Here is a 14,733-nt window from a genome sequence, read left to right on the forward strand (position 1 = left end):
TTCCCATTTCTTTCCCATAGATGCTAATAAAAAAATAAAGCCCACTTAAGCAAAAAGTACTAAATGTTTGTTGAGTATTGTAAAGTGCCAGTACCTGATGTAAGCATTCATCATTCACGCCATTCAAATGGCAAATTAACTTTTTTAGGTCACTAGAGTATGAAATAGTGTCATTTAATATACTAAATAGGCCAGATAAATTAATAACCTTCCCTGAGGGTTTTATTTACTGGCAGAAACAAAATAAGCATTCCCAATATATGCCTTCAAATTTTCCTAGTATTAGAGATCCAAACTCTTCAAGGTCAAGAGACTTTTGCTTTCCTATATTTCTCTTTCTTTTCTCTCCTTCTCCCTCTCCTCCTTCCCCTTCTTCCTCTGATTTTTCCTTCCTTCTTTCTCCTCTTCTTCACCTCTCCTTCTCTTTCCCCTACTCCTCCTCCTTCCCTACCTCTGTCTTCCCTTGCATATAGGAGAAGTTAATTCTCAAATCCAACAATCAACTTTGGAAAGGTTGAAGGTCAGATTTGACCATGCTGGGTCCACATTCATGTAGCAAAGCTAAGTCTCAATGCTTTAGGTTGTAATCTGGACTTCCAAAAGAAGAATAGATCGAAGTTACACAGAGTCCTAAGGCAGAACTTGTATCCATGGTATCCCCAAGCTGGAGATTGCTTGAATGGTACCTTTCCTGGACCAGCATCAGGCAGGTATAACCGGCCCTACCCAATCTGGTATGAGGCTCAAGTAGATTCCATCAGAGGGCCTTTAAGCATCAGCCTTGTTCTCTTCCCACACAAAGCCTCCAACAAGGACATTCCTCCCCCTCCTCTGGACAGGACAACATAAGCTGATAATTATTTGTGTAACACAGCACATAAACAGACACACAGCGTAATGAAAAGGAAAATTTTAGAATACATTCATTCTAGGTCAACATAGATTTTCCACATTATAAGATAAAAGTTCAGTAGAATACAAAGGTTGCCTACTGGTCATGGATATTACTTAATTTAATAAGAGCAATTGAATGAAAATGATAACTTTTAAAAGATATAATGTAAAGTAATAATAAAAATCATTTAAAGCATATTATCACATAGTTACAAATCAAAAGTATAGTATATATGGAGAACTTTAAAAATTGTAATGAAGCTATTGAAATACCAATGAAAAATCAGCACTCAACATCTATATTTACTTGATTCTACTTTAAAATCATTTTCTGCAGCAGAGGAGTTATTGTTTTTTTATCCTCCCTCTCTTGCCCACTTGGTGGTACCTTCCTCTTCAGGTTTTCAGGGTCCACCTTTTTATATCCATGCTGTTTTTTGTATTTAGTGATTTATTTGGTTGCTTATTTTCTATTATTAAATTATTTCTTCATTCTAATGTGTTATACACGATGGCAGAATGCAACTCATTTCATATTACACATATAGAGCACAATTTTTCAAGTCACTGGTTGTAACACTATTTGTGTCTTCATACATGTACTTATGGTAATGATGTCTAACTCATTCCACCATCATTCCTACACGCTTCCCCCATCCCTTTCCCTCCCTCCCCTTTGCCCTATCCTCCATTCTTCCCATGTTCCCCCCACCCCATCTCCATTATGAGTCAGCATCCTCATATCAAAGAAAAAATTTGGCCCTTTGGCCTTTGGTTTTTTACTTCACTTATCATTATATTCTTCAACTCCATCCATTTACCTGCAAATGCCATGATTTTATTTTCTTTTATTGCTGAGTAATATTCCATTATATATATATATATATATATATGTATATATATATATATATATATATATATATATATATATACACATATATCAAAGTTTCCATATACATTCATCTACTGAAGGACATCTGGATTGGTTCCACAATTTAGCTATTGTGAATTGTGCTACTATAAACATTAATGTGGCTATGTCCCTGTAGTATGCTGTTTTTAAGTCCCTTCCATATAAACGGAGGAGTGAGATAGTTGGGTCAAATGGTGGTTCCATTCCAAGTTTTCCAAGGAATCTCCATATTGCTTTCCAGATTGGTTGTACCAATTTGCAGTCCCATCAGCAATGTATGAGTGTGCCTTTTCCCCCACATCCTTGTCAACACTTCTTGTTTGTATTCATAATAGCTGCCATTCTGACTGGAGTGAGATGAAATCTTAGAGTAATTATGATTTGCATTTCTCTAATTGCTAGAGATGTTGAACATTTTTTCATGTTTGTTGATTGGTTGTATATCTTCTTCTTAGAAGTGTCTGTTCAGTTCCTTGGCCCATTAATTGATTGGGTTATTTGTTTTTTTGGTGTTTTTTGAGTGCTTTGTATATCCCAGAGATTAGTGCTCTATCTGATGTGCTTGTGGTACAGATTTGCTAATCTGTTTGACCATCTATCTTTTTAAAATGACAACTGAATACAGGTTAATATAATCTCAACCATCATTGTCTCTGTGATATTATGTCTGATAGTTTCAGTTAACCATTATGATTCTTTTACCATATTCATACAAACCTCAAAAATAAACTCTGGTCTAAAAAAAAATCTGGGCTTTTGTACTGGCTTAAGTTGCATGCTAATGAAGGAAGCACCTAAGCAACATAACTTTCATGCTGGAATATGGCAAGGCCCCAAACATCCTCCCTAATACACTTGCTACAGTAGCTTCATACCCTCCTACCCGGACCTAGATTCTCAGCACTCTAGACACTCTGCTAGGAGGTCAAAACATAGGTAGATAATTATGTACAATTGGTTCAGAAGTCTTTTCAGTACATTCAAATTGGTTCTGTGTCAATGAGTGGTTGAATCACAAATTACTCACTTCTCTCAGCCTCAGTTTCCTCATCTATAGAATGTTATGGTAATGAATTGCACAGTTTTATGACTCACAAGGATAGATATCTCCAAGGAAGAAATATGACATATTAGAAATCCTTCAGTGAATTATTGTTATATTATTAAAATGTACAGGGTACATTTTTTGACTAACCCTCATTACTAAAGAGTTGAGATGGAGGGAAAGAAATAACACATAGTAAAACTATGTTAGGAAGGCAATATTGAGCTAAAATTTCATGAATTGGGGCACTATTTGTGACTCCTTATACCCCTCTGACCTACTCCTCCTTCCCTTCCTTTCCTCCTTCCTCCTTCAACTCTCTTTGAAGATCAAGACAGCATATAACTCAGGGTACAATAATTTATTGAACAATGTTTTTGTTAGTTTTCTGTTGCTGAATATCATAAGTAAATTTATAAATTTTTAAAGAACAGAGGTTTATTTGACTCATGGTTCTGGAGGCATCTGATAAGGGCTTAACTCGCTGCACCACAACATAACAATGTGGAAAGACAGAGCAAGTATGCTAGCTCAGGAATATTTTCCTCTTCTTATAAAGCCATAAATGCCATCATGGGGGTCCTAACCTCATGTCCTCATCTAATTCTAATTACCTCCCAAAAGGACCCACCTCCAAATACCATACACACAGAAATTTGAGAAGTAATTTTCCAACGTTTGAACTTTTTTTTATTGGACACATCCATATCAGTTTCCTTCTGGCCCCCAAAGTTCATGTCATTCTCACATGAGAAATACATTCATTCTCTCTCAATAGATCTAAAGTCTGAACTCAGTCTGGCACCATCTTGAATGTCCAAAGTCTAGAGTCTCATCTAAACCAGATTTGATACTCAAGGCATGTTATGATTTGGATATGTGGAGTCCCCCAAAAGCTCATGTGTGAAACAAATGCAAGAGAGTTTAAAGGTCAAGTGATCAGATTGTGAAAGTTATAACCTAATCAGTGGATTTATGTACTGATGGATTAATTTGGTGGTAATTATAGGAAAATTAGGTGTGGCTGGAAGAGGTAGATCACTGGAGGCATGCCTTGGGGTACATCTTTTGTCCCTTGTGAGCAGAGCTCTCTCTGCTTCCTAATGCCATGTTCTCAGCTGCTCTCTTCTGTCACACATTTCCACCATGATGTTCTTTCTACCTTACCCCAGGTCCAGAGCTGTGGAGTCAGCCATCTACGGCCTGAGAGCTCTGAAACCAAAAGCCACAAATAAACTTCTCCTCCTCTATATTGTTCTTGTCAGGTCTTTTGGTCACAGTGATGAAAAAGGTGACTAAAACAAGGCATGATTAATCTTAGGGCAAATCACTCTAGCTATGAGCCAGTGAAATCAATATAAATCAACTGCCAAAATGCAATGGTGGGACAGGAAGAGCACATACATCCCCATTCCAAGAGAAAGAGGTAGACTAGAGGAAAGGAGTCATATACCCCAAGTAAGTCCAAAACTCAACAGGGAAAACAACACTAAGTTTTAAAGCAAAAGAATAATGTCCTTTGACTCTGTTTCCTTTATCCTGTGCATATTTGTACAAGGGTTGGACCCCAGGGATCCAGACAACCCTACATGAACTGTCTCAGGTTGGACCCTCATGTCTGGTTTTCCCAGGCTGTCATTTCATGTGGGTAGGTCTACAATTCTGGGGTCTCAAAGGGAAGTTCCATTCTCATGGTTCCATTAGGCATTGCACTGGTAAGGATTTCCATCCCTGTGAGAAGGTTCTACATGTGGTCCCAGACCATCCATGACATCCTATGATATCCTTTGAAGTCTAGGTGGAGGAAGGCATGTTCCACAGCTCTTGCATTCCTTGGGCCTTCAGAATTAACACCATGTAGATACTGCATTCAGAGTACTGGATGGAGCCTCACCCGATGCTGCTTTAACTACAGCTAGAGCAGCCAAGGAGCACTGAGTCAGAATTTAGGGAATAGAGATATGGGGCTACCCTGGGTAATGAACCCAGGAGGGTGCCCAAGGCATATGCCCTGAAACCATTCTACCCACTTAGTTATCCCACCTGTGATGGGAGGGATGGCCTTGAAGAATATTTGCCAATTTTCCATCTAACAAAGGATTAATATCCAGGATAGTTAAGGAACTCTAAAAATTTAACCAAAAAACCACAAATAATCCAATTAAAAATGGGCAAATGATCTAAATAGACACATCTCCAAAGAATAGATGTAAAAGGTCAACAAATAAATAAATGCTCACTTTCAGTAGCCATTGGGGAAATATAAATCAAAACCACAATGAGATATCATCTCACCCCAGTTACTATGGTTATTATCAACCTCTGCCCCAAATAATAACAAATGTTGATGAGGATATGGGAAAAAAAAACAATCTTATTGTTGAAGGGGATTCTCATTAGTATACTCATTAGTATAACCACTGTGGAGAATGGTATGAAGATTGCTCAAAAAATAAAAAAATAGATATATTGTATGAATCAGTTATTCCCCTATTGGCTATATATCCAAAGAAAATGAATGTAGCATACCAAAAAAAAAAAAAGATACCTGCATGCCTATGTTTACTGTGGAACTATTTACAAATGCTAAGATATAGAAACAATCTAGGTGAGCACCAGTGGATCAATGGATAAAGAAAATGTGGTACATACACACAACAAAATGTTATTCAGCCATAAAGAAGGAATCCTGTCATTTGCAGAAAAATGAATGAAACTGAAGGACATTATGATAAATAAGTAAAATAAGCCAGACACAGGCAAACATATACCAACTTCTCTCCTATATAGAAGCTTAAAAAATCAACCTGAATGTAGACTAATGACTACTAGAGATTGAGAAGGGGTTGTGGTTTAATAAAAACAGGGTGGATTTGATTAATGCATATTGTATGCATGAGTTGAAATATAACACTAAACCAAATTATTATGTACAATTAGTACACATTAATGTTAACAAAAATAAATGGATAAATAAATAAAATAGTTGCTTAGATAGACAGGTGGTATTGTTACGCCAATTTTAATTAAAAGAAATTGAGTAGACTATACATTCAAGTGATTGGTCCCAATTTCAAAGTAACTGGTTGAACTATTCCTAGAACCCAGGTCTAAAGTCAGCACGATTTAATAAAGGGACTGTTTCAGTGAGCTCATGATACCATAACAAAATACCATAGACTCAAAGCTTTAAATAACAGAAATTAATTTTTTCCCAGTTTGGGAAGTTAGGAGTCCAAGATCAAAGTGTCAACTGATTTGGTTCCTTGTGAGGGCTCTCTTTCTGGCTTGTAGATGCCCTTTCTCACTGTGTTCTCATGGCCTTTCCTTGGGGAATGCATGTAAAGAAAAATCTCTCTTTCTTCCTCATCATACAAGGCTATACATCCTATAGGATTAGATTCCCATCCTTGTGACCTCACTTAACCTTAATATTGTCCCCAAACCATATATTTAAATATAGATGTATAATAGGTTAGGGTTTCAACATAGGACTTTCGAGGGTGTACAAATATTCATCCCATAACAGGGAGTTTTGATTTTTGAATAGACAGACCTAACTCTCACTTTTTTTCTTTTGAATAGACTTTTATTTTAAAATAGTTTAGACTAACATAAAAATTACAAGACTATCACAGAGGGTTGTTATATATTCTGAATCTAGTTTCTCCTATTATTAATACTTGCCTTTATATGGTACATTTGTCACAATTAAGGAAAAACATTAGTGCATTGCTATTAACTGAAACTCACTTTTTTTTCATACTTCCTTAATTTTTTGTTAATTTTCTTTTTCTATTTTAGAATTTCATCCAGGACACCATAGTACATATAACTGCCATGTCTCCTTAGGATCTTTCTTGGGTGTGACAGTTTTTTGTCTTTTTGATGATCTTTACAAGTCTAAGAGTACTTGTCAAGTATTTTACAGATTATTCTTAAATTTGGGTTTCCTAAAGCTTTTCTTATGGTTAGACAGAGTTATTTACTAAGGAAGTTCCCACTGATGAATTATCATTCATCACATCATATGACAGGTACATGCTGATCACATTGATGATGTTGTCCTTGGTCACCTGGCTGAGGTCAATTTGACACACCACAAAGTAAACTCTCCACCTCTACCTGCCTCTGTACTGTATTCTTTGAGGGCAGAGTATCTACATAAGTTTCTTGGAATTCTTTTTTTTTTTTTTTTTTTTTTTTTGCTGATATTTGTCTATTCTCTCCCATTTCTTTATTTGTTCAAACATTTATTTATATCAGTAAGGACTTGGAGATTTGTTGTAGGATATATTCCAAGACAACTTGAATCTCTGTCACTAGTTGCTGAATGCATTTCCTCCTGCAGTAGAAGTTCCTTCTTTTTGCTCTTGATTGGAGTCTTATATGGAATACAGAGAGGAAAACTTCAACTAGAACCAGTGCATTTGTTAAAGCAAGCTAAGATATGGTTGCAAAAATGTGCCAAGTTGCAGTGGCTTAGGGATCTGTAAGTTTATTATTATTTTTTTATGTTAACTGCTTAAGGTGGGAATACCAGGAGCTGCATCACTTAGGGTCTCAGGATTATGGAAGGAAGTTATGACATCTTCACATGTGTCTTCAAGTCAACTGAAACTCAGAAACCCAAAGGAGAGGAATTAAAGGGCAGTTTTATGGGCTGGACCTGAATGTAGAACAGATTGCATGTGCTCACTTTCCATTGTCATATTGATGCACCTTTCCAGGCAAGTGGCAAATATAGTTCAGTTGTACCCCAGGAAATGGGAAGAACAGATTTTGGTGGACAGTCTCAGTCAGACCTAGCAAATGAAGTGAAAAGAATAAGTGTAAAGAATATTTAAAGTATAATAACCCTGACTTATCAGTTTTTAAAACATCATCTACTGCCAGAAAAAATGATGCTCTTACTAATATTAGTTCTGGGCTGAAATTTTAAATAGATACTGTGTATGAAAATTCTTTGGAAACTATAAAGTTGTATCTAAGTGTGAAGTGTTACAATTATTTCTCATGTTAGCTTCATGCATTTAAAAAATGCATGTTGAAAATATTAGTATTGATCCTAACTTGATACTTTTTATCTCTGACATTAGCATACAGCTATTCATCATTGTCAGACAGCAGTTATAGTGGAATTATTATTGTTTTTGCATAGTTCCAAAGGCTGAAAAGAAAATCTTGTAAGCAAAGTGGAACTTTAAGTAACATTATATTATCAATACTTTAGAAGGTATATGCCACAGTCCGGCTGCAGCAAAATAACCGGGGGGTGACGAACAACTTGTGTACATTGATACAGCAGGAGTGGGAGCCCTTTATTGTAGGACAGGAGGGGTATATATACATTCCACACAGCTTATCTTAATTAACATAAACTAGATACAGCAGTCAACCAATAAGGAATCTCCACACTTAATGGCTCCCTGGCGTTACTTCACAAACCACTCCCTCTGGCAAAATGCCAGGCGCCATCCTGACTTGTTTACAGACCCTAACAGGTATAAAGGAAAATATTGTGTGAAAGAGAAAAAACAGCAATTATTCAAAGTGAAAGGTGGTTAGAAAAGTAGGAGCTGAAATTGAAAAGTTTCAGAAAATATTATGTATTGTATTTATTTGTTGTTAATGTACACATAAACCTACATGTAAAAAAAGTTTTAAAAAGACTAAATAATTCTAAAATATTTCCTTCAATTAAGATAAAATTAACTAAAATAAAATTCTAAGAAGTATTAAAAACATTAGTCAAAACTTTTTTAATTAAAAATTTCTTCCTTAATTTTTATTAGATAATGATGCATCTTATAATCTAAGGCCTATTTCATAAAATCTTGCATTTAGGGCTCAAAATTATGAACTCTTTAATAGCCAGTAATATGGAGCTATCACTCTTTTGTCAGAGCAGGCTAGTTTCTCAGCTGTATGATTTCAGGAATAAAATAAACCATGCCCCCTGATATACTCAAATGTTTTGCCAAAATTCTCACTACTAAATTATTTTATTCCTAGGTAAAGTTTTTAGAGACAATTATGCTTTTCTCTGGTGGTAGATAATGTTTTGTAAACCAATGAAAAGTTGTTATCTAAGATAGGAAACTCATTAAGATCCATTAACATCTTAGTATAAATGAACTAGTAAGAGGTAGGCAGCCACTTAGTAAGATATAACAGGTAATTTCTGAGTGCTGCATAAAGCATCACTAAAGACTGTTGGTTGAGACTTTAGACTCAAAGCTCAATTAGCATGCTACAGCAAATGTTTTGAACAGGAGGACAGGAAGGATCATAGGAAAAAGATAAGTGAGAAAGAGCTGAGATAATTGTTGTTCACTCTCTATATTAAGTCAACGTTCCATAACTATAACAAAATTCATGAGGTAATAGCTTAAAGAGAAAAGATTTATTGTGTATGTTCTAATTCATGATCAATTGACTCGATTGCTAAAGCAAAACTACTCACTCTATGGTCAGGAAGTTAAAAAAATAAATAAATAAGAAATGTTCTGGGGGCTAGGGTCCCACAATTCTTTGTGGCCTCAGTTATCTAAGGACCTCCCATCAGGGTTCACTTCTTAAAGGTTCCAGCATCTTTCAGTATTACCAAGTTGGAGGTCAAACCTTTAACATGGGCCTGTGAGTATTTTTTAATATCCTAATTATCACACCCTCCTTTTATTTCTGGCCCACTTTCACCCTTATAATCTTTCTTCCTGTCTTTCACTCTAGCAGAAAGGTCTGCAGAATTGACTTAGAAATGAATATCTATGTGACTTAATGCTGGACTGAGGACCTGGTATAGAATTGAACCAAGGCGGAGCAGACCCTGCCTTTTTTTTTCCTGCTTATGTCCACAAAGGTAAAACCTGACTAGGTATTACAAAGTCACTAATATTAGCTATTAATTATTTTTACAAAAACACTGTTTCTATATTTTCTCATCATAACTCTGTGAGGTTGTATTTAACTGATCATAAAGATGAAAATCTAAGGCTAACGTAAATTAAATTACTTGCAGAATGAAATATAGATAGTATCTAGTATAACCAGGCTTCATTCTCAAATCCAGAGATTTATAACACTGGATTAATATAAGATAAGGCCTCTCTTTTGGGAGGTTAACCTGTGGAGATAAAATGCAGTTTTAGAGGATGTAATATAAGTAATTGCATACATGCAATGACCAGTCTGCATTCAAGAAGGGGTGACACATATCCTGACTCCAGGCCCTGAGTATACTTTTCTTCCTCACCTTTATCAGGATGAGGAGTTCTAAATTGGTGGCATGGCCTTCTATACTTCAACCACAACCAAACAGTATTTAGTACCAGCTTTATAGACTGTAGCATAAAGGATAGCAATCAGCAAAGCTAAATGAGTTCTTCTAAATCCAGATTACTGAGGTCCAGGAAACCTACTAGAATTGATCACAATGACTATTCTTTCTCCATTAAGAACCAAAATTTCTTTAAAAGTTTTAAGAAAAATTTAGAAAGTTTATTATACACTCCAGGTTCTAGATAAGTTACCAGGAAAAGGAAATGTTACCAGGAAAGTTTATTATATACTCCAGATTCTAGATAAGTTATCAGGAAAAAAATGTTAAAATTGAGTATGGAGAAATATGTGATTCTGCAATCTGTATACGTGGTAAAAATGGGAGTTCATAACCCACTTGAATCAAATGTATGAAATATGATATGTCAAGAGCATTGTAATGTTTTGAACAACCAATAAAAAAAGAAATGTAGAAATAAACTAAAGAATAGTATATCAACAGACTTCTGCTCAACTGATTTGTCATAGCAGTTAGTTCACCATTTGATCTCTCTATTCAGTAAATTTTCCTGCAGAACCTATGGTAAGCCAAGCAAAATAACAGTAGAAGGTACCATTCCAGCGCCCAGTGCCTATCCTCCAAGCTATGTTCTGATTCTGTTGTCTGGACTTTATCAGACAGATTTCAAGATGAGGTAATAAGGCCAGACCCAAGGACAAGAGAGTCATTTCATCTAGATTAAATCAAAACTGGCCTATTCTGTCTCTTATTTTGTATCAAAACCTGATCCTGTAATGCTTCAAATTCCTCTAAAACAATACACAGTAATGTGAATTTCTGAGGATTCCATTATGTTCCTGACACATGTCAACATTCTTCCAGTGGCATGAAGTTAAGGAGGAATATATAAAGCATCCCCTACAGATTAATGTATCCACTGATCCAAGAGAACTGTAATGAATCCCATGAGAAAATTGGGAGAAATTTTTGAAGACTACCATTTTATATGTGCTGATGTCATAGTTAAGAAAAGCACACTAAAAAGTTAAGTAAGGAGAGCAGCCTATAATAGTGCTGAAATTTAAGGTTTGAGTAAAGACAGTCTTAGTTCAAATCTTGGCACTGTTCTTATCAGTTGGGTGAACTGGGCTGGTGACTTAATATTTCCATATCCAAATTTCTTACATTTCTAAATCAAAAATTATAGCAACTATCATCACAAGCATTCAAGCAAGCAGAAATTTAGGTCCAGAAAGTACAAATAATTCAAATTTTCCATGTTCTGGAAAGTAGAGTGCATGAAGGGGCATCTGCAGAGATCAGGCAGGGCTTGGCCTATATATACCTGGTGAAGGAGTCTGGACTCACCTCTGGTCATAGGGAGATATTACCTGTGGAGATAAAATACAATTTTAGAGGTTGTAATACAACTAATTGTGTACATGCAATGACCAGTCTGTATTCAAGAAGGGGTGATACACAGCAGGATGGTGACATTCATTTATTCATTGTTTCACAGTATAACATGCTATATGCTAGGCATTCTTCTAGGCATTAGGGACATTTCAATAAACAATAGATAAAAATCTCTGCCCCTGTGGAGTTTCTTTCTGATGGAAGGTCAATAACATTATCAGTTAAGTAAGTTACATAGTGTGTTAAAAGACCTTGTATGGTCTGGAAAAAAATATACAGCAGGTTAAGAGGGGATCAGGAGTATTGGGGTGGCAGAGCTCTTGGTATCTGTATATTAAAATTCTGAACCCTAAGCACACTCTTTAGATAGATTCAATGACATGGCCATAAATCATTGACTCTGGCTTTGAGAAGGTCAAATAGTAGTGGGGGTTGAGGACCATCTTTTTACTATGATTTAATTTTTGCTGTCAAGAAAAGCAAAAGCTGGAAGAAAAGCACCCGAAGAGGTTAAACAACAACAAAAAGATAATGCAGAGATTTTCAGAGAGTTTCCAAAGCCTTTGATGAATTCAAGTGTTTCAATTTCATTCTAATTGCATTCTAACACCTCACAAGGTAGAGGGAAGCACTTGCTAATTTATGTAATATCAACTTTAAATGACTGAAGATAAATATATTTTCAGTGATCCCAAAAGAAAAGAATATTTATCTTTTAAATGATAAGTTGCTAAATTTCCCCAGACTGGTGAGGGTTCTTATCTCTGCTTCATAAGTAACAGCTCTTCCAAGGTGGTTAGGCCTTAAGCAGAGAGGACAAGGGCAAGGAAGGAGGTAAGAAGGTGGCTTGCATAACAGATGTCTTCAAATACTTGAAGAGTTCTAACATGAAATTTGAATTATATTCATACTGATAAATCCAAGTAGTTGTAATAAGAACCTAAAGGTTAGAGGTGAGTGAATTTGGATTCATTATGAAAAAAAGACTTCTCTAAAATTCTAGTAACAGAATATTTCCCCTTGGGAAATAGTAAGTTCTCTAGCACTGGGAGTAAACCTGCCATGTATTATAAAGGAAACTAAAATAATCTCATCTCCCTCTTAACCTGAAGATTACAAGATTTCAAGACTAGATGACATTAAGTAGTTTTTTTTCCCAAGCCTTAAAATGCTAATAATACAACATGTCAGGATTTCTTCCTTCAATATAGTTTTAAAATGACCAGATGGTCACTAAGAAACCATAAAATTAGACATTTAAAAAATAATTAGTAAAAACAAATTAACTTACAAGTGATTGAGAATCGCCCATATTCTACACCATTCTCAAATTGCTACTTAATTTAAAACTAGTACTTTTGGTTTATGGGCCATAATATTCATATGCATACTCGTTCCCATAGAAATAAAAATAAATACTAAAATGCATTTATTACAAATCATGGTCTATTGGTCTCATAAATGACACATTTTAATAATTTCAGCACTCTATAGTCTATCAACAAGTACAAATTAATGTCAATCATCAAATCATTTCAATGTGAGTTTCTTTTTCTTTTCTTTTTGTTGTTTTTTTTTCTAATTGGTTGTTCAAAACATTACAAAGCTCTTGACATATCATATTTCATACATTAGATTCAAGTTGGTTATGAACTCCCAATTTTACCCCAAATACAGATTGCAGAATCACATCGGTTACACATCCACATTTTTACATAATGCCCTATTAGTAACTGTTGTATTTTGACATAGCAGATAAACATCTTTAAGATATGTAGACTATATTTTAAAACGCATGTCCAAGGGCACAAAAGGGAGATTGCACACAGGGACATAAGCATAAGATTGCATTTAAGTGGAGTAAATATACCCATGAACAAAAACAAAAACAAAACCTAAAGGAAGAATTCTTTTTACTACAGATGGTGCCCGAAGAAGATGAAGGGTGAGGTTTGAAATGTAATGTAGACTGAAAAGCTGTTATTGAGAAACTTCTGGCTATGAGGACCAATGATATTTAAGTTAACTTCTAACCTTGGTATCCCTTTCTTTAGGCAAACTGTCAACACGATAAATTCACAGAAGATTTTCTGGAGTGAGTAAATAACCTTTGAACATTTATAAATTGATATTTTAGTTTTTCAATATGTACCTTTCATTCATTTCCTACCTTTACCTCAAAAAGCCCTGGAAACATCTGTTGCTATTGCTACCTCTCATATTTGTCTTACAAATAAGGCACAGATAAGTTTTATAGCCTTAGTCTCTGCATGAGAACTAGAATCAAGGATTTGTTTATGACTGAGTCCAAGTCATAATCTAACACACTGTGGTTTTGGTTCCCTAATAGTGACACCTTTATTAATGAAACCCTTTATTAATGATACCCTCCAAGTTGATCCAGACTTACACATTGTCATTGCCTATCATCTCAGGAATAAGAAAGAAATTATACCCTCCTTTAGAAATTTAGTTATTATAAAACCTTTCCTCAACCTTCTTGATTTGTATACTTCTGACCTCTCTCTCAGTTTAAGGATGTGTTGAGACCACAGTCATGTTCACATATCTTCTTAATTAACAACAAAAATACTTTTCTCCATAAATCTAAATGAGAGCACGGCCAATAATAAAGATCTTTCATGGCTTTTTAGAGAAAATGTTTCCTAAAACATGTCTGCCCAGGAAAGAGACTCAAGCTGTCTGCATCATCTTATGGGAGTTTATGAAATATCCTGCTCAGAAAAAGTAAATAAAGTGACTAAAGATGGAAAACATTATCTCCACCCATCCACCTCTTCCCAGCCTGATTTCCTACTTCATTTCCAAAGCTATTGCATTAACTTAGACCCTTATCATTTTGTGCCTTGAATAGACTTCTGTCTGGTTTTTTTCTAACTCCAATATTATTTCTCTGCTCCAGTTCCTTCATTTGTAAAGTGGAGAATAATAATGATACTGCCATTCCTGGGCTGTTGTGAGAAATTTAAGTGAACACAGGGGAAGTGTTTGCATAGCGTCTGGAATATCAGCACATTGTAAGCATTTAACCCCATGTTAATAAACATTAACCCCATAAAAGTTTTATTCTCTATGCTGTTCCAAGGCTTCAAGATTATTCTACAGTGTTTACAGTGGAAACACAAGTATATCTAGAATCCACCACTTTCCATCTTTTCCAAG

Source organism: Marmota monax, unplaced genomic scaffold, assembly GCF_021218885.2.
Source record: "Marmota monax isolate L192 unplaced genomic scaffold, Marmota_monax_Labrador192_F-V1.1 WCK01_AAM20220418_F8-fsc00112, whole genome shotgun sequence".
Classification (NCBI taxonomy): domain Eukaryota; kingdom Metazoa; phylum Chordata; class Mammalia; order Rodentia; family Sciuridae; genus Marmota; species Marmota monax.